The sequence below is a fragment of the Ambystoma mexicanum genome, chromosome 9 (assembly GCF_040938575.1).
Source record: "Ambystoma mexicanum isolate Mex_15411 chromosome 9, UKY_AmexF1_1, whole genome shotgun sequence".
Classification (NCBI taxonomy): Eukaryota; Metazoa; Chordata; class Amphibia; order Caudata; family Ambystomatidae; genus Ambystoma; species Ambystoma mexicanum.
Genome location: NC_090931.1, coordinates 1,028,287,126 through 1,028,312,782, shown reverse-complemented (window position 1 = coordinate 1,028,312,782; position 25,657 = coordinate 1,028,287,126). Strand labels below are relative to the sequence as shown.

General features: G+C 45.7%; 1 protein-coding gene across 6 annotated transcripts in view; it reads right to left on the bottom strand.

Moving 5' to 3' along the window:
- Positions 1 to 25,657, bottom strand: part of COBLL1 (cordon-bleu WH2 repeat protein like 1) — a 777,739-nt gene that overhangs the window by 459,611 nt on the left and 292,471 nt on the right. Inside the window, exon 1 of one of the 6 annotated variants that reach the window (XM_069616310.1) lies at positions 14,368 to 14,438. The exons of the other annotated variants lie outside the window; for them this stretch is intronic. The gene's annotated coding sequence lies outside the window, so the exon portion shown is untranslated. Of the gene's footprint in view, positions 1 to 14,367; positions 14,439 to 25,657 lie in introns of those variants that run through there. 6 annotated transcript variants of the gene reach the window in all.

Here is a 25,657-nt window from a genome sequence, read left to right as displayed (position 1 = left end):
GATTCCTCTTGCCTCCTTATTCACAATTGGTTCTCAGCCATAGCCATTTGTACTTTATAAAACATAAGCCAGTTTTTGCGTTTTTAGCGAATTCATCTGATCTCCTCTCTTCTCCACATCAAACAGCGCATTTTTTCTGACTATCCGAATTCCTGCACATATTAATCACTTCCTGTTGTTGATGTTTGTCTCAAACCTCCTATTCAAATCAACAAAAAACGGTTTCTGTTTCCATTTGACTTCCATACATCATTTGCCTTCCAGATTTTTAAGTAAGTGGAGAATTGCACAGGGGCTTTCCTTTGTTCTACTGAACACCTATTCCAGAAACTAACTATGTGCCTATTCATTCTACCAACATTCCTACAAAATTGTGTTAACGTGTTCCCTGAGCTAGTCACAATTGGCATAGAATTATGTTAACATATGTTGATTTAGTATTTTCACTTCTCTCATAAATATCTCTAACCGACACCATTAGCAAGGCATGGTCACTTAATGTGGATTTTTCTACCATAAATTAGAGAATACTTTCCTTATCCACATTACCCACAAAGATGTAGTCGATGGTAGAGGACGCAGTCAAACAAACCAGGTTGCCAGAGTAATCTTATCCTGTTCAGATAAATAATTTAGTTGCTGAAAATCCCACAAAACCCCACCTAACTAAAAAAAGTGGCCATGTCCAGCCTTTATACCTCACCTTACCCATACTGCCTTGGGATACACCCGACTTGCATCTTTCCTCCAACTCTTCAAATGGCAACCCTTAAAGAGAGCATGTAAAATAAGGTCTCCAGAAACTATAAGGGAGCATTTTTGTTTTTGTACCAACAACAGCACAAATAAATCTTTAGTTCATCAACCATTTCTTCAACATCCACTCAAAGTGGATTAAGATAGATGTTAATTACAAAACATTATTGACCACATACGTCACCAGTAAGGCTTCTGATTTCGTCCTCATAGGCCTTCTTGTCCAGTTATGGTCATTTTTAAATGCTGTTAAAATGCCCCCAAAAGGTCTACCTTTATTCGCCTTTTCAGCATTCTTAGTGAACATGGTGAATCCATCAAGCAGTGGTTTGCTTAGCAACCGTGTCTCTTGTAGCATCACAATATCAAATTCTTTAAAAGCTTTTACCATTTTATTATTTAAAAAGCTATTAGGTTCACATGAATTCCAGCACAACAATTTGCAAACACTTTGCTTAAAAACGTGGGCGTCTCCCAACTGTGGTTGAAAGGGAAGTGGGCAGCCATGCCCAGTTGTCTGTGTTATGGTCAATAATGACTTGCCCCTGACCACTTCCATCGACAGTACAGGGAAAAGAAATCAGGAGACTGGTTCTAAATATAATAGCATTCAAAGCTCTATCACCTGTAACCTTATTTACCATAGGCAAATAAGATTCATAGTCTCGTTGCAATATTTCCATGTGTGCAGCATAAACTACAGAGGAGAATAAAAGTGGACTTCAAATTTCCCTACAGAGGTACTGTCATATAAGTCCACAAAGTTTAAATCTGATGAGGAAATCAAGGCTAACTTCGGTATTACTTTCAACAGAGAGCAAATGCGTGCTCCACTTAGAGGCACCACTGGTTCCTCCTGAAATACTGCCTCAAAACCAGAGGTGTACCCTCCTTTGAATGAAATTTTGCATCCCTACAAAGGATACCCTTATTTTCCGTACCCTCTCTTTTATCTCTTTCCATATCCTTAATAGGCACACCTCCCTCCATTATCCCTTGCCCTAAGCCTCTAATTCTGCTCTATGGACCCTTGATAGGCACTCTTCCCTCCTTTTTCCCTTGCTCTACCTCTAATTCCACTCTACGGGCACTTAAAGAGCACACCCCCCTCTTTTATTCCTTGCTCTACACCTCAGTTTCCATTGGAAGTTGATTCGATTTCTCCTAGACACTCATTACCTGCCACATAATTGTTGGGAAGGAGGGACGGTCTTCACACTCGCCTAGGCAATACCGAACAAGAACTAGACGCTAGTAGAGCACATCCCGGGAGCAGGGCGGGGTGCACTTAAAGAGGGGTGCGCAATCACCTTAGTGCATGCATTATAAGCTACACTTTAGATGCGCGTGTGAACGCCATCTTGGCAGGCGGTAGCCATCTTAGAAGTTAGGCCCAAGCGCGGCGAACAACATTTTGTGCATTTGTGTAAGGCCCCTTGCATGAACACAACCCCCACCCTGGACAGGTCTCAGCAATCCACAGCCTCCTCCATTGTTTTGAAAGTTACAGGCCCTCGCGCCCTGGGAAGAATGCGCCCAGCAAGGTCATGACTTGGGAGCAGAGCGCCACCTGGCAGTATCAACCCACTCAGCAGATAGCAAGGGCTTCCTGCCCCCAATGATCACCCATGCTTTTGTTCCATGACCCCCGCATGCCACAGCACCATCCAAACCCAGACCACACAATGTTTACAGCCCCCCCATCACCAAGATCAGAAGGCGAGGCTGTCGCGCTTTCAGGAAGGGGTCACATGATTTGTGCAGCAAGGTGCAAGGTGGCCTCAGAATTATAGCCTAAATCTAAGGTGGAGGACCTTGGGGGTTGCTGATCTTTCTTGGAGCGAGTGAAGTGTGTGTGAGTTAGTGTGACCTCGGCTCTCCCCCAAGCCCATCCCTGTATCTGCCAGGTGCATTGTTACAATCATAAGAAAAACATTGTGTGACAACAGTAGCTAATTAATTGTTAGGTCAGCTCTCCGTGGATGGCAAGCCCAGCAGCACACACGTGAACAAAGATGGACAGATGAAGATAGACCAATAGCCAGGTATCCCATATGGAGCAGGCCCTACATCTATAGGCCTCCTTAATCCATATTGGATAATTGTACTATATATGGGTGCATCATTAGTGATGCTGTTTGTGCTTATAATGTACCGCACATACCAACGGACCTCAGAACATTCAGCGTCAGCAGAGTACATTGCTGATGCATTCCTATTTTTGTAGAAATAAATACTCGTTATGATTGCAAGTGTGTCTTGGGCCTTTTTCCCTAGCAGGCTGTATTTTTTCTGGTGCGAGCGTACCAGGGCGTGCCTTCACAACTTTCATCATTTTCACTATTCTCCTCACAACTGACTACTTCATCCTCAAAGTCAACCTCAATACTAGATCTAAAAAAAGCTACATATGTTCTGTAGTTTATTGCTTTTCTGTTTCTTCTTTCGCGTATGCTGTTGTGCTACATGCTCTATATTCTGCTGCACTTGGGCCTCATCAACGTTCTCGTTCCGCTTTCCTGCTGAATCTGGGTGTTGGCAATAACTAGAGCTTCCTTGTCTTTCTCACTCCTTTCTTTTCAGTTAAATTCCGACTGTTCTCTCTTTTGTGTAGCGCAAAATTACTCTCAAATTTTCTTGACCCCCTCTCTTTCTTGTTTGATTGTTGCTCTAGAATAATTTGTGTACTTTGTGCTTCCTTTACTCTAAGTGGCACAGGGCCTGTACGCCCACCATCCAAACCGCCTTCAACAACAACAAGCGTATCCTTGTTTGCAGGTGGTTCAAGAGAATCCTTATTTGTGGGTGGTTCGAGAAACCTCACATCACCCAGTTTAGCTTTCATTCCCATTATCAAGTTTCTTATCGCCACCAGTGTGCCACTATGTGACCTTCCAGTTCTATTGTTTGAGAGTCTGAAAATGCCTGTAGCACCACATTGGGAGCTGCAATTGACCTTCCTCCCAACACAGAAGTATCAGGATGGTATTAGTCCTTGCCCTAAAATGGAAGCAACGATCTACGTCCCACAGACAAGACTTTCTAAACTCAAACACCTCCAACACTGAAGTGTTCCCCTGCTCGCTCGGTTGACCAGTCACTTATTCTACGATCTCCAAATTCACACTACTTCTCTCTACATCCACATCCCCATCTAAAAGGAAGGAGTCTAGTATTGATTGCATTGTTTGAACCACATCACTGCATGATTTTGGTTGAACAGGTGGAAAGAAGGCTGTTATTTTCTTCTGTATTTTGTTTGGTGACACGTCACCAACCACAAGATTTCTCAGCACCTCTTTGTCTAATGGGGTCTCTTCCGTACTTCTTAAGTTATATCTCTGAACTTTCCCTCTCCTAGATCTCTAAACTTTCACCCTCAAAATCACTACAGTTAATAAATTGTGTACAGGGGAGGGAATATAAAACAAGAAGCAGCAGAGCACCAGTCACAAAGCACACAGCCTGCAGTGATGCCTCCTTGATCTACCCACATACTGGAGGTCGCCACTCCCTCGGCTCCACAAACATGATTATCTGTGACTTCTCTGACTATATCGGACCTCGCATTTCAACAAGGTTTCAATTAAGTCTCCATGAGGTCGCCTCTGCCACGGCCACTGCTCACCAACAGCTGATTACCAGTGTCAATCTTAGGCACCGCCCTGGCCAAGGTACCAGCCCCCGCCAGGGGCTTGCTGATCTCCCTCTCTGCATACACTCTACCCCCTATATGCCACACCTAAAACAAACCTCAGACAGAACTGCCAAATGGCACAGAGTGCAGGAACAAGTGGGCGGGCTAGAGGCCCCTTAACAATGCAGTCCGTCCAGCCCAAACACTCCAGCGCTTCTCTCGGGGACTGGCTGACAGACCACAACACCACAGGTCCGCCTCGGCCACACACTCGGTCAGCTGGCTCCCTGTTAGTCTGTCTCCATCTCTGCAAGTGCACTCTGTGCAAATTCTGTTAGAAGAAAAACCCTCTGATTGTCAAGCCGCACCGCTAAACTGCTGAGCAGTCGCTTCCGACAATCAGCCAATGTTACCTTATAATACAGTCCATCATTTTCTCAAATTACAATAACAGGTTTATAAATCTTCATGTGTTCCAAGCCCTAAATATACACAAACCTCCCTGGACGTCACTATACACACACATGCATATTTTGTGTGTGTGTGTGTGCGCGTGCGTGAAGTGGCAAACACACACACAGCCCTGAACAAGGCACACACTATAAGAGCTTCAGCCATGTCCTACACCAACGTTGCCACTGCATTGCACAGCACCTATATATATATGCCCACCACCCCCCCAACATTTCAACATTTCCCCACAGTCTCCAGTGTCACACGGCTGGAGACCATGGAAATGGCAGCAGTGCATGATATAAATCAACTTATCCCATAACACACACCCATTGAAGCAGCACTGAACACACACAAACACCATCCTCAGAACTACTCTGCACACACCCGAACACCACACATGCATGGCATATACACACACTCCACACCAGACCAGACCTTCACTCACATACACAACATCCAGCACTGCACTGTACGCATTGCCCCAGAACCACAAGTATATAGTGTCCAAGGAATCTAGTCAGACAGTGTTAAACTGGGCACTCTTGCTGGTGGCCATAAGTGCATTTGGTTTTACTCGCCTTACTGTGGCAACTGCCCATAAGTGAATATCATTCCTGTACTAAACAGGCTTAATAATTGGACTTAATATGCTAAGTAATGCCAACATCAATACAAGTGGTTATGATTTATTCACAAATGCCCTTTTGAACATGGTGGTCTTTTCATTGCCTTTTCTTCCCTATCTCATTACCCAGAGTGCTAGGTCTATTCTATCTTTGCATATTTTATGCTCCTACAGGGGTGTGTTTGTATAGTGTCTTCTAGTTAGTTAACATTGCATATGGTGTGAAAGTATATATTTTTATAGAACCTTAATTGTGTATGCCTTCATTTGGGACCGTTAACTTCGCCGTTTGGATTGCTACTGAACCACATTCACACCCCTCTTGAGAGTATAGCCTTCCTTTCCATGGACCACCTTACCTCAAAAAGGCAAAGGAGCTAGATCTCTGAACTGTGCCTGTTTTACCTTTAGGATTGTGTCGGCTCTTGGTTTGTAGAAGTGTCGGGGCAAAATGGGCGCGGTCTGCTCACCCTTGTACTCCTGCAGGGCATACGTCAATTTGTCAGACTTTCCCCTTCTCTTATGGCACAGTGTTTTGGCAAAAAGCAGTTTATTTGGCTGCCTATAACAATGGCAGTAGTCCTGATTAAAAATATTTCAGATACCACTTTTCGGTTTTGCTTACTGCACTTAGTGGGCATGCGTAAGGGAAACTGCAGCGCTGTCTTACTTGGGTGTAGTGGAACCTTCCACTTCTGTGCTTTCTTGGTGTAGCTGAATCTGGAATTTCTTACAACTGGGACTACCAATTCTGCTTCATTGGGGATTAGATTGCTGGGCCACTGGCCATATGGAACCGGGCAATGCTCTGCCAACTGCGCATAGCCATGACAATGAGTCATGGGTGCCAACAGAAGTATGTCGAGTTTTCTTGGCAATGCCTAGAAATGCTGCGAGTACCGTGGATTTTGATTACAAGAAACACTTGGAATGGTGCAAGTAAAGGGGCTTTTAATGACATTAGTTGTTACCTGAGAATTCAGTATGATGTGAGCATCAAAGCGCATATTGCCAATACCTGACAAATGGTACTACTTCCAGGCGCATAGCGGGACCAACTCGTGAATTGTATGAGCTATTGGTGCCATGACAACTCAAAAACGACTGACCTTGTCAATGCTCGTTTGAGCCACCTGACCTTCTGGCAGCTTTAAAGTTGCCTTCTAATTAAACGGGGTCTCGCTAACAAAGAGCGACGATTTTATGATCGCTGCAACCTGACCTGTAATCATACGCAATCACAGACCTTCTCAGATAAGTATCTCGCGGTGTTCACCTACAACGACCCGGGCTGTTGCAGAGGGAACTGAGCCTCTCGATAAAAAGAGATAATAGGGGCCTTCGTCCAGACGCCCGGTGCAGCGAGTTGCTAGTTTACAAACGCTTACGAGGGCATTCAAACAAAATGTACAGTGTGTAGTATTCTTTTACCGTGCTGTACTTCGCCACAAGGAAAGCGGGAACAAGTAAGTGTTCGTTCATCAAGAAACAAGCGGGAGACGTTGTTCCAAAACCGCATTTGGCTTTAGCAACACGTTGTAAGAGGCTAACCCTTAACCGGTTATATTTCAACCTTGTTAATTCGCGGAACTCATGAAATGCTGGAACATAAAAGGCTCTCATGACCTTAAAAACAAAAGATCACAAGACTTGTGATAAAAGAGACAGTTGGCAAGATAGCAATCCACTGGGATAGCAGGCGCACCTCCAGCTTTTAAGTCTCATAGCAACCATGGCCCAATGAAAGACCAAGGCTCCGTGACGGATTCTTTTGATCATGAGTGAAATGCTCGAGTCGAAGAGGAATGTAAATCCCCGCATTCCCGCCGCAACTTAACTGATAGTGGAGCTTGCTTTATACGAAGGGAATTCTTTGATAAGGAGAGTGAGGAGCTGGGTTCACCCTCATGGCTTCTTCATAAGAAATTATATCGGCACTGCCTCAGTAAAGCGAAAAACAAAAGATTTCTGTTTTATGTATAACAATCTTTATTATTCCCTGACAATGCAAAGTTCAAGAGAAAATCAAAATTGTAGTGTGGTATTTATGACATTTTTAAAACCCCTCTTGGCCGTGCCATAAGCGACGGGAGTAAAAAAATGTTTGTCTGGTATATGGGCATTGCCCAAGAAGGTGACGACAGTGACATCCACTGCGTTTCTGCAGGTCAAAATTCAAGAATCCAAAACACTGTGCCTGGTTTATATTTTTATTTATTAGAAGAACATGAATGCCACTTCAGATCAGAAATGACTTGGAAGACTGCATGTACAGATGGCGGAGGCATTTCCACGAAGGGTGCCTGCACAATAGCAGAAAGATGAGAACAAGTGGTGAGCCAGTTTATGAGGGTGTGAACCAAGTGGGCACAGATGAGGGGCAAAACAAAAAAAGAAAAAGGGGTGATTTACAAAGGTGACGTTAACCTGGGGTATTAAATGATGATTCAAACTAAAGAGGAATACTGTACAAATATACAAAATTCCACTATTATGTGCCACTGATGCGAGTGGTGGGGCTAGGTAGGGACGGATCGGCGAAGATGACAGCACAGTCCCCTCTTTGTCAAGTAATCGAGCCTTGAAGCGTGCCACAGTTAGGTTGACTTTCATTGTGATGGGCACCGGGTTCCATTCAAGCGGGTCGAGTAAGGAGACAGAGCGAGAGGAGGCACAAGGGGGTCATGAGACAGTGAGGTCGAGTGCAAATGAGGAGTGGAGGGAACGAGATGGCAAACAGAGATAAAATCAATATGTTATGGAGGAACAGGACCTAGGACAGCTTTTTAGACTAGAAGAACTTGAAAAGGGTGCAGTTGTGCACGAGCCAGCCAGCATTGTGTCAGTAGGAGGAACTGGGGGAGGATCTTGGTAGGTTGAAGGGAGTGTGGGTAGAGAACTTGAATACTTTGTTGAGAGTGGTGAAGGAGCAGTGGGGAAGGCCAAGGAGTAGGCCTGATCAGTATTCCAGTTTGCTGTGCATGGGGGTGGAAATTAGAGTGCTTGAGGAGTGGTTAATAAGAAATGGCCACATTCTCCAAATGTTAAGGTTAATGGGAGCAGCAGAGGCAGTGCTAGTGATGAATTGTTGCACTCAGAAGTAACTATCAAGGAGGACCCCAAAGTTGTGAGGCTGGGGCATGGGAGCCAGAAGATCAGACAGGAATAAGATAGGGGAGAGAGGAGGATAGTGATGGCATGGGAAGCCGGAAAAAGAACACTTATGCTTTTGAAGAGTTCAGCATATGGTAGTGGAGAGCATTCCAGTGACGGATTGCAGTGGGACAGTTGAAAATACGTTCTGAGATGGCTTGTGTGAAGGCGTGTAAAGGAAAGACATCAGCAAAGAGGTGATAGTGAAGGCCAAAGGATGAGATTTGTCTTCCTAGGGAAGAGGTATAGAGGATGAAGAGCAGAGGTCCAAGTGCTGATCCTTGGGGGGCGCCAACAGGGAGATGGGTGGGATCAGAGGTTTTCAAGTTGCATGAGATTTTAAAAGAGCGATTTCCAGTTAGAAGGCAATCCAAGTTGGAGCATATTTGGGAAACACATGGCTCTGGAGAGTGAGAAGGAGAGAGGAATGGGGAATAGTGTTCAAAGGAACAGAGAAGGGTGCACACAGAAGACAGTTTGGACACTGAGCTACTTTACCGGAATGAAAACCTGTGTCTTGCATGCACAGCAATTACTTCAAAGGGTACTGAAATCTACTCAAATCTCTTTAATGGCCTTAAGCCAGCAAACATCTTAAGTGAAGTAATGTGTGGTGTCCCCACAAAAAACCCTCTCTCCACACACATCTTTGCAACTGTCAGTGGCAGCTGCAGGACTTTTCAGGTGGTGGGCCCGAATTATTTTCTTTGAATGGACAGAAGCAGGCACAGTGAGCATGCCCATACCATCTCTGGGGAAGAAGGGGCATTTGAGGGGTTCTGCCCGAAGAACCATATTAAAATAATGGGTATAAATTGTACATTTCACAGGACAAATTCTCAAAATTTAAAAAAGCCATAGAACAAATTTGAGGTCACAAGTAAAGAAAAATGTTGCAATAAATGTTCATATTGGTTGTGCCCAAAGAAAATCATAAAACCAGTCTCAACCAAATACACAAAAATAAGTACTGTAAAAAACATTTTCATGCAGCTTATACCTAATGAAAATCTTGAGGCCTGTCTCAACAATATATCCCAGCATTGCCACTGTAAAACATATTTTCATGCTGTGTGTGCCCAAAGAAAATATGAGGAATCAGTATATGCCAACACTGACCCCCTTCATTGCTTGGTTTGTCCATATAAAAGCCTCGACTCAACAATATATGCCACTATTGGTACCGTAAAACACATTTTCAGGCAGATTCTGCCAAACAAAAATCATGAAGCATTTCTCAGTATTTAAAGCCAGGACTGAAAACATATGCAAGTGTGGTCACCCCTCTTTCATGCTGTATGTTCCCAAAGGCACACTTTAGGCTTTTTTCAACAGAGCTTTGAAACAAAGCCATTCATATAGGCTTGTTGTGCCCAAAATCACAAGCCTTTCCAAACAATTAAAGACAGCACAGCCACCACTTAACACATGTTCATACTGTTCATTAACCAAGACCTGCCCTATTTCACTCTCCCTGCCCCAGGTATGCACATGACACTATCACTACCCAAAGTCTGTTCTATGTAAATCTTATCCCCCAAACCTAATCCACGAATATCTCACTGAAACAGTACACCACAATAGCATTCTCAGTGCCCTGTTTTGGATTATATGTTGTTCTCAAGGCACCAAAATGGTCCCTTTGCCAACGGCACACATACATTCACTGAAACACATTTTTGGTCTGCTTACTTCTTTTCCTGCCCAGTCCTTTGGCAGCACCCCTCCTAACCGCACCAACTGCAGGGGGGCCATGCGTGCAGAAACAGGTAGTATGGGGTTGGAGGAGAGGAGGGAGCTTATTGACACTTCCCTCCCCAAGTCCTGTCTACACATGGCCAATGGGAGGCCAGGAAGGCAACAAAATAGATGCTGTTATGGCCCCCTAGAGCGAGGGTACTTTAGTACAATTCTGTACCTGCAGGGACAGAGGCCCTACAAGACCCAAAGAAGTGTCTCATATAGGGTCCTGCCTGGTGTCTATCTCTGCAAGTAGAAACTGGAGCTGTCATGCAGTGCACTCCTGCTGCAAGTCACTTGCAAAGACAGAATCTGCATAGTGAGAGGTGTAATTAATCGCAAGACTTTGTCCCTTCTCCTCAAGGGGGAGTCGGATCCTGAACGCCCTGCTCCTCCTCGTCGGTGTCTTCGCCACTCTCCACATCTTCCTCATCGGGGTCCATCACGTAGGACCTGGCCTCGACGGACCTTTCATCCAAGACGGTCTTAAGAACAGCAAGCTCCTCTTAGGAGATGTCAGTGCCCTGCAGGACTAAGCCCCCCACCCCCCTCTTCTCGATCAGGGGAGACTGTCTCAGAGAGATGACCGGCATCGTCTTCACTGGCGTCCCCCCTTGAGGCTAGGGAGGCGAGCCCGCTTTGCAAGACCCTCCCCTAGGGGTGGAGGGAAGAGGGACTGTAACAGGAGAGAGTCCCCCTCTGGGGACAAGGACTCCAGTTCTGATAAGGAACTCCCAAAAAAATCCTCTTCATCATACCCCTTAAAACATCTATTGCGGAATCATGAATGAGGTACAAATCAAATTCTGCTATTGTAACTCAAACTATAGATATCTCTTAATAAAATATCCCAATCCACTGGAACAAAGAAATCAAGTGAGAGTAATATATAAGGGGCGAAAAGTACGCCGGGGAAGTCCAAAGCATATGTCAGAGAGAAGGAGGCCCTCCAGATCATCGCATGAAACTAGCCAATCTCGTCGGGTGGTGAGGCTCTGGGTGGCGGGGACGGGAGATCCACTCCACTGTTGTCATCTGTACCCGTGCCCGTCGTCGCCGTATCCGGTTCCGTCTCTTCCCTTGGTGGAGGGGAGGGAGGCGATGCATGGTAAGGAGGAGGAGGGTACACTCTCCTTGTGCGGGGGTTCTCCCGACAGGCCAGCTGTCGCAGGATCTCCCGCCGGCGACAGGGGCATCCAAGTCCGAATCTCTGAGCACAGTGTGTGCAAAGCCTGAAGGGTGTCCACTGAAATGTGCGCCGAAGGCAGCAGAGGCTGCTGTGGTGGCAGCAGCGGAAGGGACGGCGGTAGTGGCGCAGTGTCCTCCGGATCCTGAACGCCCTGCTCCTCCTCGTCGGTGTCTTCGCCACTCTCCACATCTTCCTCATCGGGGTCCATCACGTAGGACCTGGCCTTGACGGTCCTTTCATCCAAGACGGTCTTAAGAACAGCAAGCTCCTCCTCGGAGATGTCCGTGCCCTGCAGGACTACGCCCCCCCTCTTCTCGATCAGGGGAGACTGTCTCAGAGAGAGGACCGGCATCGTCTTCACCGGCGTCTTCTCTACGGGCAGAAAAGATGATTCCCTCCTGGCCAGCAGGGAAACTCGTGCACTGGAGGCTGATTCCTGTGAACTCGCATCAACGGCCTTACGGGTGAACTTGGGCCTTCACAACCTTGGTCGTGCCGGGGACCTTCACCGTGGAGGGAGGGTCAGCACCATGCTCCCCTTTGGCCTTCTCCGTCATAGCTGACTGGGACTTCTCCAGAAGCTTACCCTGGTGCTCCGACTTCCTCTTCTTCGTCGAGCCAGACTGTTGGCTCGCGGTCAAAGGTGCCAGAGATGCTACACCCGCCCTGGCCGCCGAGGAGCCCGCCCTAATGGCGCTCCCAGTGCCCGCGGACTCGCAGTGCTTTGCCTTCTGTTGGGCCCCCGTCGCCGGAGCGCCCTCAAAGGTCTTAGAAGACCGCTCAGATTTCTCCTTGCGGCTGGGTGACCGGGGCTCATCCGACTTGAACCATTTGTTGAGCCGCTCACGACGGTCCTTCATGGTGCGGGGCACCATATCCTTGCAAAACGCACAGGCCTCCACGTGCGTCTGGTCGGTATGCAGGCAGTAGAGGCAAAGGGAATGCCCATCGTCCAGGAAAATGTTCTGTAGGCCTCATCCAGGGCAAATCCTTACCATAGGCAGTTGAGTCTCCTCTGTCTTCCGCCATTACCACGCGGCATAGGCTTCCAAGAATCTTCTGGAATCCTCCAAGAAGTGAACTCGAAAAATCACCCTTGAGGGGCGTAGAAAGTTCCAAAAAACGGGTCCCCGTTAGTCGGATGATGGATCGATGGAGCTTGAGGCTCGATTGACCGATTTTTGTTTTAGCAAACTAAGAAAAACATCGCAAACGCAGTAAAAGCTCGAGAGCTATAGCACGAGGGCTCCCAACACTTGAATGTGCGGTAAAAATCTGAAGATGGCTGCCAGAGGAGGGGCTTAAGTACAGGGAAGTCATTGGCTGGGGGCAGTACGACCCAGAGTACAGTGCTTGGTTGTTAGGAGAAAGAAACTGAAACTGATTTTTTTCTTTACTGAGGATTCCCAGCCTGATGACGGGGAATATTCATGAGCATGTGAATACATGCCAGACCCCATGCTGGAGAACTATTATTACCAACATGTGGTATACGCTATTATCAGCAGTACCAACATGTGGTATATGCCATTATCGGCAGTACTATTGTTTTCAATTAAAACGGATAATAGTATCTGAACAAGTCTGAGATAGCATTTAAATGCAGTTAGTACTGATAAATATGCATATATTTAACTGTTTGGTATTTTTTTGTATGTTGTAATGTCTTGAAATTCTAATTTGTCCTCGTTTGTTTTTCTACGAGTACACTGTTCAAAACAAATTAAGTAGCCTGTCCTGTATCCTTTTGCAGTGTGTTTTGCTTACCTTGCTAGTGCTAAAGACTGACAGACCTTTAACACTGCTGCATCATAGACTACTGCAATGTTGTGAGGCAACAGAACAGGATTCCCCACTTAATTTTACTCTTTACTAACGTAATCAAAAGGATTCAAGCTTAATTCGATGACCGCACTGCTCCCAGACTTGTTCAGATACTATTATTACCAACATGTGGTATATGCTATTATCGACTGTATCGGACACCCAGCGCTGAGAACGACGACGAGGAGCTCTCGCATATTAGAAATCATGTAGCCACATACATGTCTTGCCCCGTGATGTGGTCAGCAAGGGGCCGACATCATGCGCACTCTCAACGCATCAAAAACTGCACCGAAGAAATGTCAATTAAAGCCTGGCGGGACAGTGGCTTCTAAGCACATCGTCTCTCTTGCATAGCGACTGCATGGACAGAGCAACCAACTTCATAACACCCGGGACTGGAGACAGTGATCTTGCGGTTAACATGGTTGCCTAAGCGTGGCTTATTTGGGATCGGTCAAAGATGTTTCCAACAATGTTAAATCGATTTTAGTAGTGCCAGTTTAAGAAAGGTGTTCCGGTGAACCAGATTCCCACAACACATTTATTTAACAACACGAGTGCCACAATTATTACAAAAACGGCACTCTCCCTGAAAGAGCTCACTCAAGGCAGGCATGGTCATACCGTTTCAGCGTGTGCTTGGGATTTCTAAAGCGAGATTCAAACAGGGTGCATTTCTGCAAATGTAGAAATATGGTGAAGCGGCGCTGCAGAGTGCCCACCACTGCGGGCATACACAGGGTTTCAAAAGAAGAGGTTTGGGGTTAGAAAAGGCCAACGTGTCGGCACTTGCGCCGTGACAATACGGTTACAGTTAGAGATAGGGAGGAGGGGCACCTTGTGCTTGGTTACGGCGCCTCATCAGCATACCCAGTGACTAGTTAGCCCACCCTTTCGGTCATGCAAACGTATGTATTAAAAAACAAAGTTTTGGTTTCATTCATTCATGACTTTAAGCATGTTTCCGTAACAAAAGTCTGTTACCTTGTCTGTAATCTTTGAAATCCTGAAGTGTTCCTTGCCTTCTCCGATGTACGTGTTCACTATCTCCTGCTCTGGCTTCAATGGGAAATCGTGAAAAGGCATGTTTACAAATTACCTAGGACCCCGCCCCCGCTACGTGACGTCATTCAGACTGCCCATTTAGGTTGCAATAACCCGACTTCGCAACCAGGAAAGCGCAACCTCAGATTTCTCAGCCTACATTAAGCCTGTCACATCTGCCACGGCATGAGACAGGCTTTTCTATTGAACTTTTCATTGGTGAAAATACATACAGCGTTTGTCAATTTAGGCATGCCAGCACTATTCCCACGGGTTAATCCATGTCAATGGAACCTCAGCGCATAACACCAACGCAGGTTTTCTTGACCAACGCAAGACGAACAGATAGGACTTAAAAGTATTCCCATAAGCATCTTTATAATAGCCAAAAGCCACCCTCAGGCTGGGAAATGATGGCGACATCTTGGTGGACGCAACGGGGGGACGAGCAGCTCCTGAAGGGGAACCAAGATTAGAAATGATTCATGGTCAGTCACGGCTGTGGAATATATTTTTGTGTAGATGCCTAAACATATCACTAAAATGGTACCAAATACTGTAGGGGTTATTGGGCGCGGTTCCCCCCCTAAAATATTTTTTAAATAACCTTTAGAAATGGTGCATTTCTAAGCACAATTTTGGAGGAAAAAAATGGAGTCAAAAAGCCATACAATGTACTACTGTTTCTAGGGTAGCATGAACAAATCAAGTAAATGCCATGTTACCAACAGCACACACACAGCATTTTAAATCACTTGGATGAAGCTCCATTTATACCACTACTTGCCATCTAAACCACACTTTTAGTGTGATGTCTATCATCTTGTACACATGTTTATATTATTTTTATTTATATGATGGTCACATGTACACATTGTATCACCCTTCATGTTGACCCACATTTGCGGCACTGACTAATCATGCTTTCATTTTTTTATATGGTTTTAAGAGCCCTGATGAGGACCTTAGTTGGTCGAAACACGTGTTGGCTGTTCCTAATTATTACATACAAGAAACAGATCAAATATTGCAATTTGATTATTGAGGATTCTCCAAATATTCTATTTGACAAATAACACTACTGCCAGGTATCACCTACTCCCACTGTCTATAACAGTCTGGGTTCTAACAGGAGATCTAAACACAGTGGACTTCTCTACCTGAATCCCTCTGGAAATTTCTAATGGTCTCACAGTTCCTGGAAACTCCAATCATTCTCCCCCCCTCTATGGCAGACTACAAAGCCACTCTCCACACTCAGTCCACTCCTCTCCTGTCTCATCCTGTTCACCCACCTTATTACACCTCCATCACTACCTCTGTGTCTCTCTCACCGCCCTTTCCCTCTGATCTTACTGGGCTCTTCTACTGCTTGTCTCCTCTCTCCTTCTCTATCCTCTATCCCTATTCTTTCCCTCTCTTCTCAAGTCCTGATCTTACTACACTATCACTGTCTTTCTTATTCTCATTCCCCTTTCTGCTCCTGTCTCCACCTGCCAAATTCCTCCCAACATACAGCCTCCTCACTCCTTCCCCTACCTCACCTCTCTCTAACTCTCTTCTCACTCACATTCTTACATTATCTCTCTCTATGTCTCACCCACTATTTTTACTCTCCCTTCTCCTCTCGGTCTACTTTCTTGTATGACACACTCTCACACACTACAGTCACATTGTCATACACCACACAAAATACTACACAATTGGTATCACACTCTACAAACCCAAAGCCTTACCTGCACACTCTCACAACATGCCCAGAGTCACTCTCAAATGTGCCTCACCCTCCTGATCCCACCTCACTGGCCTTTTCATCCACCCATTCCACTTCTGATCTCACCCAAACTCTTTTCGAACTCCTGTCGGGTTTCATCTTTCTGGCTGCTGAAATTATCTACAAAGGCCACAAGCTTCCCCCTCCTCCTGTTTTTTCAAAATGTTTAGCTTATGAATGTATCAACGTTCAGTTACATCAATAACTGTGTCTAGGCCTCCAACTTTTCTTACACATTAACATATACGATTCAATAATTATTCAATAATACGATTTATAAATCTTTTCATTACAACTCATCTAGTAAAAAAGTGTCACAACCTATACAAATAGTATTTTAAAGTGCAAAGGTGCGTCCTGGGGTTAAAGTGCCAAATAGGTGCAAATATGCATAAAAAACAATTTCAAAAGAGTTTGCTCTTCACACATAATGATATTGGGAGAAATGAAGTCATCTCAAGAAAGTTCAGATTGTTCCCAGAATACTGGAGTGAGGTGTTGATGGACCCATTGGGTTCTGATCACTTAATAAGCAATGTTTCTAATTTTGCATACTCTCACGCTCTTTTTTTCCCTTGGGAAATGTCCAACAGCTTCCCCAGGGATTGTTGTTTTCTAATATCCCACAGTTTATTTAAAAACACAGGATGATTGTAAAAACAATGTCAACACATAGCGTTTCCGCCTTTTCCCATGAGATTCGCCCATCCTTTGTGGTCCCTTAACATTTCTCTTCTTGGCCTTCGTCAGGACAAGATATGATGATGTGTGTATCGAGATCCAATCTCTTCTCTAACCCGTTATGTGGTGTTCATTCTCGTTTTGTAGTGATTCAGGGGAGCACAATGTATTTCTTAAAACTGTGTCAATGTAGCACAGAGTTGTCCTGCATTCTTCTGTTTACTTGGGAATTGAGCGTCTTCTATCTCAGGGATTTCGGGTTTTCTAAGTCACCCGTGTGTCTCCAGCGTTCCCCTCTTGATATATGTGTCTGCTGCTTTGCACTTTAAAATACTATTTGTATATGTTATTTGATACTTTTTTACTAGATGAGTTGCAATAAAAAGATATGTATATTGTATTAGTGTTTAATTTGATATGTTCATGTGTGACCAAGATTGGAGACCTAGCCACAGTTATTGATGTGACTGAACGTGGATACATTCATAAGCTACACATTTTTTTAAAACAAGAGGAGGGGGAAGCTTGTGGCCTTTCTAGTATTATGGTATGTTCTATCCCTGTTGTACCACAAGCTCCCGTTAACAAAAAATGAAGGGATCGACCTGTTGTGAGAAACTGCTAAAATGATCTGTCAGCAATTGTGATGAATCGCCATCTGGCAACGGTGTGACCTTGGCTTTTTTGATTTGTATGAAATAATAAAATGATGTTGGTAATTCCACCTCTGAAAGCGTATTCTGCTGATCAGATTCTCCTTTTATAAGCTCTATGACGAAAGCCTAGTGGGCATATGTGCCCTGGTGCACCAGTGTCCTCATTTACAGCACCTGTTCTACCAGAGGCACAGAGCAGTTTCAGGAGGTCACAGTTGCCCATTCGACAGATGCAATGACAGCAGAGTATCTGCAGTGCGGGGCTGCATTTAGGATATGCACCCCTGTACCAAAACTAGTCCTCTGCTGCATCTGCAATCTACGTGGGAGACTCTGCGCTCAACTAACAAGGAAGGAATCCTCATATTCCCCAACAGGTGTCCCCCTGCAAAGATAACCGACCTGCGCATGATGCCAGCCCAGCCTGCAACTGGCTCATCCATCCAACCTGCTGATTTGTTGGCTACAACAGGAAATACAAGAAACATACAAATTCCGAATTCCCCCCCGAGCCGGATGGCAAAGTGTCACGTTGCAAGCTGCAAAGTAAAGCGAAGCGTGTTGTCTTGCTCAGGTGTGGTTTAAATAGCCCCAACTAAATAGTCCAGGTAAAGTAGTCCCTAGGCTACCTAACCCAAAACACTAGACACTAGACCGCATAGCTTGGTTCTGGTTCCTCCTCCATATTGACAACACAATAAAGTAGTTCCCAAGCACATTGTTTTTCATGGTGTATTAGCCATAGGCGCCAGGACTGGCCCCAAGAGGATTTTGGAAGAGGATGCTAGGCTCTAAAGGCCCGAGTCCTGACTCCACCTGGCCAATGGGTTTGCCAGAGGGGGTTTTGGGAGAGGGTCGTGACATCAGTCTCATCATCATTAAGACATAGCTTGTGTTGAGCCATCCAGGCTTGTCTGACTAGATAAACGTCATTCAGTGATTTGGTGTCAGCCAAGTAGTCTCCAGTGATAGGGATGAGTATCTGGGTGTCATTGGCATAATTTGTGTATGTGACGCCCAGATATTCAAGGATATCAAAGAGGTTTGGTGAACACGTTGTATAGTGTGGGGGATACGCAGGAGCCCTGAGGCACGCCGCAGGGGACAGGTGAGGGTTCAGCGGCCGCTGACGATGAGAAGACTCGCATGGATCTACTGTCAAGGAATTATCTGATCCAGGAGGTGGCAGCATCTGAGAAGTTGGCGGTTGATGAGAGGTGTTGACAGAGGATGTGGTGGTTAACAAGGTCGAAGGCTGCGGATAGGTCTAATAGTAGCAGCAGTGCGAGTTTCCCTTTGTCTTTAATGTCTTCAATTTGTGTTTTCAGATCAATAAGTGCCGTTTCGGTCTCTTGCTTGGGTCTGAAGCCTGATTGCCTGAGGCCGAGGAGTTTATTGGATTCGAGGTAATCCTTGATCTGAAGGTAAGCGGCCCGATCAAGGATTTTGAGCAAGAAGGGGACAGTGGTAATGGGCCTGTAATTGGTGGGTGTGCTTGGGTCGAGAGTGGGTTTTTAAAGTAGTGGTATGACCCATGCATCTTTTAGATTGTTGGGGACAGTGCCCGTTTTAAAGGATGTGTTGATGAAGGGGGCTCGTTTGTGTGCCGCATCCTTGATGGTTGTAGCGGGACATAAGTCGCCTTGGCAGTTGATTGGCTCGAGTTTGTTGATGATGTTTTCAACTTCAGATGTACTGAGAGCTGTGAAGCTGAAAGGCTTTAGAGTAGAGCCAGGGGGGTTGATACGAGTGGGAGGGGGTTGGGTGTCAGTTCAGAGGCACGATTGATTGGGGTTAATTTTGGTTTGGAGCATGGTAATTTTACCCAGTAGGGCATCTTGGATGTTTGTACACCACAAGTTGTTTTTGATACATGTATCTGGGGGAAGTGGGAGCTGCGGGAGATTCAAGTTCCTTGAGGATCTTGAAGAGCTCTTTAGTGTTGGATTTGGCTTCCATGAGGCGACCATTGTATGTGTCTTTCTTTGCCTGGAAGATGGCCTCTTTGTAGTTAAGGGAGGCAATGGTTAGGTGGTCTTTGTTGGTACCAGTGGGGCGGCTTTTCCAGCGAGATTCAGCAGTGTGTTTGGCTTTGCGGAGTTCTCTTAGTTTAGGGGTGAACCATGAGTTGAGGTGGACTCAGGGTTTGGGTCTCCTCAATTTGATGGAGGCAATAGCGTTCAGGGCTTTTCTTTAAGCATGGACTGGTTGTATGTGTCAACTAGTGCTGTTGGATCCGTGCATGTGAGTGCAATGTTGTTTAAGAGCGGGAGGATGAAGGGGAGTAGTTTAGCCTTGGTGATGTCTCTTTTGTTTCTAGTCTGGGTGGCAGGGGTAGGTTCTTGTTTGGGGCAGAGGTCAGTGGTTTTGATGTAGGAGGATTGTGTGATGATCTGACCATGCGCAGGGAGTGTTGTTCTTGAGGTTGGTGCAGCAGTTGGATTCAGCTAGCCATGATGTGATGGGTGAAACCTTGATCGGTTAATGCGTTAGCCAGGTCTAGTGCTGGAGGGTCATTAGGGTCTTGGAATTCGAGATTGAAGTCGCCAAGTAAGATGATTTGTGATTTGGTTTTGGCTTTATCGGCTATGATGGACATGATGTCATCTGAGAAGGTGGAAATGGGACCGGGTGGTCGGTATATGAGGTGGAGTGTGGCAGTTTGATTGGGAGAGATGGGGAGTTTGACCGTGAGGAGTTCTGCGGATGGGATTTGTAGGCTGTTAATGCTTCTGATGGCGATGGAGATTTTATGGATGAATGCAACACCACCGCTTTTAGTTTGGTTGGTGTTGTGGTCGCATCTGATAATAGTGTAACCGTCGGGAATGGCAAGCGCAAGTAGTGGTCCTGAGGCGCTATGTAGCCAGGTCTCGGTTATGGCCACGAAGTCAAGGTCTTGGGTTATAATCAGATCAGCAATGTCTAAGGCGTGCGCAGGGAGTGACCTGGCATTAATCAAGGCACCTTTGATTAGGGGTGCTTTGGGTGGGTTATTTGGTTTTGGGGGGTGAGAGATGATGTTGCTGGGGGGAGATTGTGTAGCTGGAGGGCTCTAGGAGGAGTGAGAGAGCCTCTGGGGTGCACGGGTGTGGCGGGGGAATCTTGAACCCAGTCTTGCATTCCTAATGGTTGCTGATCAAGGTAGGATGGGTGTAGGTCTAGTGGCGAAGTGTTCCAGCCACAGTGCAGGTGAGTTCAAATAGGGATTTTGTCGGGGCAGGGGTGAGTCGGTGTGTTGGCTGGGTGTGCCATGGAGAGCATGGGTGTCATGCAAGGTATGTGTTGGGCGGGGGGGGCTGCACATGCTGGTGAGGGCAAGGGAGGTGAGAAGAGGAAGTAGCCAGGTGGTGTTGTATGGTAGGAGGAGCCCGCACATAATGAGTGGCAGGCTGGGTTTAGGCTGTATTGCTATGTAGTCGCAGGGTGCAAGTGGCTGGCAGTTGCTAGATGTGGGTTGGGCACAATGGCTGCAGATGCTAGGTGTAGTCAACACAATGGACTACGAATGCAGGTATTGGCACAGTGGGCTACACATGCTAGGTATGGTCAACCCAATGAGCTACAAATGCCAAGAATGGCTGCAAATACTAAGTATGGGAAACAAAATGGGCTACAAATGGAAGGCAACACAATGGGCTACACATGCCAAATATGGCTGCAAATACCAAGTATAGTTAGCAAAATGGGCTACTTCACAAAACAGCAGTCAGATTTCAAAATCCTTCTTAGTACACAACGCAGCAAAAGTGTGCTTAGTGGGCTACTATTCCTGCCCTATTTGAACACTTGATGCCTATAATCCTTTAAACAAAAATAGAAATCTAAATCCAGTTACGTATCCCCAGGCTGAACGATCCTTACCGCTAGAGCTGTAGAAGAACCATGAAGGGGCTACACACCTACACATTCCACCAATAGCCTGCTATCTGCCTGCTTTCAAAGGAGAATAATATTCTCAAATGGTTGTGAGGAAGCACGAGGGCTAGGCCCACACAAAATCTGTAAATACCCACTCGGCAGCGCTGTGTGGGCATTTACAGATGTTAATGTCACTGCAGTGTGCCCAACTACATTAGCTTCAGGCCCCACTTGTTAGACAATCCTGGCTACCTCTGAAGGTCAGTGAAGTTACAGTCGACGGGGACTCCCACTTTGAGGTTTGGATTGGGGCCACAATGTCAAAGAAAGTTACATCCATGAAACTTCTCTCCTGACCCACGGTAGGGGTGTGAAATTGAGCTTTTCCTGCTTTAAGCACGTCCAGTACAATTTACTAAAACAAGTAACATCCCTAATCCACAGAGAATTTTCTTTGTACGTTTATTGACTACAAATGCAAAGTGATCGCTATGATAATTGCTAGAATACGGCAGAAATGTCATGGCCCAAGAACCTAAAACCGAAATCACTTGCAGATCATGTCACAGAGTTTCACAAAACTTAACATGAAGCTGCTACCAGCACATGGAATTCATTAGGGCCCACCATCACAACAGCCGGCTTTCTGTTTGACGAAAGCATAACAGATGCGGGGAAAGTGTCAGGGAGTGCCAGGTACCAAACCCATTTGTAAGAAAGGAATCCACGGCTCACATATTTCAAAAATTCCTGTTGGATTTTCTCACCGAAAGGAAAAAGAAAACTCAAGGTTTGTAATGCAAGTACAGTTTTGTACTAAATACTTATTAAAAAAAAAACATAAAATGGCATCCATGTATTCCCATTGCATATGAATTCAGATTTTGTAACATCAACGTAAACGTTTACACAACTTTTTAAACGTGCATTTTCCCTGTTTGACCTACACTCTAGTCGCATGCCTTTATTGTCCTAGTTTTTCTCATTATCATTTTTTTCGTAAATTTCAGTTTCCGCAGAGCGCAGTCTTTTTTCTTCTAAATATAGTTTTATAGATAGTTGCAAACAAAGCGTAAAGGTATTGGTAATATATAACATCAGGCATAAGACTTTTTTTCTGAACCACCCTTTCTTTGAGCACTTTGCAATCAAGGTTATGATTTCCGTTTTGCTTCCGTTAATCACAAAGATCTTTAAATTGAATTCAAAGCTCATTTTCACCCACAGGGTCTAAACACTGTGTTTAGGCCTGTAATCAAATTGCATAGTTAGGTGCAGGCGTTTCTCCCGCTGTACGGGACTCTCAAAAACTAGCTGTGTTTAGGCCTGTAATCAAATTGCATAGTTAGGTATAGGCCTTTCTCCCACTATACAGGGCTCTCAAATCTAGCTGTGTTTAGGCCTGAAATCAAATTGCATAGTTAGGTGTAGGCCTTTCTCCCGCTGTACAGGGCTCTGAATTTGAACTGCGCTTAGGCCTGTAATCACACCGCATGGCTAGATGTGGGCTCCAACTGTGCCTTAGGTTTGTACTAAAATTGCATTGTTAGGGGTGGGCCTTTCTCCCAATGTACAGGACTCTGTTAAGGATTTTAAAGAGGCGTCACACTCCAGACCAGGACTCTTGATACTGGCCAAGGATGCAGCGCACAATTAAAACCCTTTTAAATGTATGAATTTGGATTCAGCTTTGAGGAGGCAGCCAATCCGTCTCAGGGCCCACCATCTCTCCCCTTCTCTCCTCATATATCTGACGTCTCTAAGAAGTCACACTACCAGCTGCACCTCCTCAGAGGTATTCTTCCCTTCCTCTCCTTCCCCCAGAAGCTCACTGTCTCCCGAGCCCTGGTTCTCTCAAGGCTGGACTACTGTAACAGCCTCTATCTTAATCTGCCTGCCTCCACTCTCCGCCCTCTGCAACTTATCCAGAACAGAACTGCGAGACTTGTCCTTGGCCTCAAGCCCAGGGACCGTATCTCTCCAGGACTGAAATCTCTTCACTGGCTCCCAGTGGCTGCGAGGATTAAGTTCAAAACCCTCTGCATTGTCCACAAGGCCTTCTGAGGCCTGGGGCCTAAATACCTTCAACTCTCTCTTCCTAAATATCTGCCTTCACGAGCCCTTCGCTCATCCGTCTCCAACTCCCTCATGGTCAGCCGCTTCTCGAAGCAACGAGCTGGGGGTAGATCTCTCTCCGCAGCAGGGGCCTCCCTCTGGAACAGCCTTCCTGCCTCCCTGAAACTTGAGGAGAACCATCTCCGGTTCCGGAAGCACCTCAAAACCTTCCTCTTCGCTTCTGCCTTCTCTCTCCCTCTCCCTTGCTAAACCTGCTAAACTCCCCACTGAAGTCTGCACTAAACCTGCATCTGGGCCACTCTGTGACCTCGGTCCAGGGCCCAGCCACTCTCCACTTGCACTGCCTCCCTGGCTCCTCCTGCACTGTGGGACTGTCACTGCATCCCTACAGCCCCCTTCCCAGCACTTGCTCTGCACTTACCTCGCACTTGCCACCAGCTGGCCCTTTTATTTATTATTTATTATTTATTATTTTATTACGCTACTTACCTTGTACTGCACTTTCCCCCCCCACCTCCTCCCCCTGCACTTTCTCCTTTTCCCCTTACCTCTGCACTTGCACGATCTGAATGACACCTGGCCTAGTAGGATCGTTTGTCTGTCTTCCCCTTGTTTCCCTCCCTCCCTGCCTCGTCGCGCCTTGAAACACTTGTGTATAGGCGCGTTACAAATACCAAATCATATCATATCATATCATACACACCTTAACATACACCCCATGTCACAATGGACCATGAACCAGGCCGGTGTGTGACAATGAAATATTTATTTTAATTAGGAATAAGAATCAAACATATTCAATATAGGGCAGCAATCACCAATTTGGTGATAATTACACTGTAGAGTGATAGAACACACTTAGTTTGACCTTTTGACCTACGATACACAATGCAAAATTAAATAAAAGCAAGATTATTTTTCGAGTATTATTTTCAGATAGCACCACGGTTAGTATTTCCCCCTGCAACACTCCCTCAAACCCTCGTTAACCAAATTTTGTGTTGGTAGAGAGGAGTAGCAAGGCGTCAGGTATAGTAGGCAACAAACAGAATGAAAATCCAACCTTCCACCCTGGAATGAGAGGCAAAATCAGATTGAAAACCCTTGAAATTGAGCAAAATAGCACTCAGAATTACTAGATAGTTATTTTACATGTGCGGTTGAATGAATAAGGCAATAAGTATGGATAAGTACTGTTTGCTGGTTTGTTGGACCCGCTGGAGAAAATCACCACGAGACTCCTATTGAGCCCGCTGCCGTGCCGTGTAAACGCAAAGTAAATCGTCCAGGAGGACATCTTTGCATGCGGCGCCTGGCTTGCCTGACTTCCTAGTCCACAAGGGCACTTCCTGGAGGGAGACTCCGCCCTCGCCAACCACGAGACGTGCAAGTTGCTCCCCCCCTCCTTCCCTACAAGTACTGTCTCCCTGGCGCACTCGCGCCGCGCACTAAGTACGGATAAGTACTGTTTGTTGTTCGTTGTGCTTGGTGCGCGGATCGGGTTGGCAGTATTTGACTTAGCCATTCTGTAAACGAGGGGGAGAAAGAAAGGTGTAAAAAGGAAAACTGTGCACAACGTGAAAGGGTAAGAGGCTATTGCCTGTATTATAATCTTCACCCATATTGCAATCTTTAGGCTACGTACCGTGCACAAAACTACCGTGGAAAAAGATTATAGATTTTGCGATCAATATTAGCAAGACATAATAATAATAACCCAGTTGTGATCGATCAAAGAAAGGGGGTAGTTTAATTGTGTTTAATTGTGATAGCATGGAGAAGGGTCCCTACACATTGAAATCTGGTATGCCGCCTATGAATGGCACACTATTTAAAGAAGGAATTAATCCAAAGTTAAAAAAACATGGTGGGAATGCCGCATACTCCAACAGTCCCACTCTCAAAGAAGAAAGGAGCTTCCTGTGCAGGGCAGAAAAAAGTGGGAAACAAAAACAGGAACCGCTTGATGTCAAAGGTACCCGATATCCGCTCATATTACAATTTGAATACAAGTACAGGGACCGAAATTCCCCAAGAACAACAAATTAAAAATTGTCATCTGAATCAAGAAAAGCTCACTGAGCTGAATAACCGCCTTGACATGGAAGTAGCTGCCATTAAAATAGGTGTACCTGTAACATCAAATGTCGGGGTGGGAAATGCAATCTCAGACACTACCATG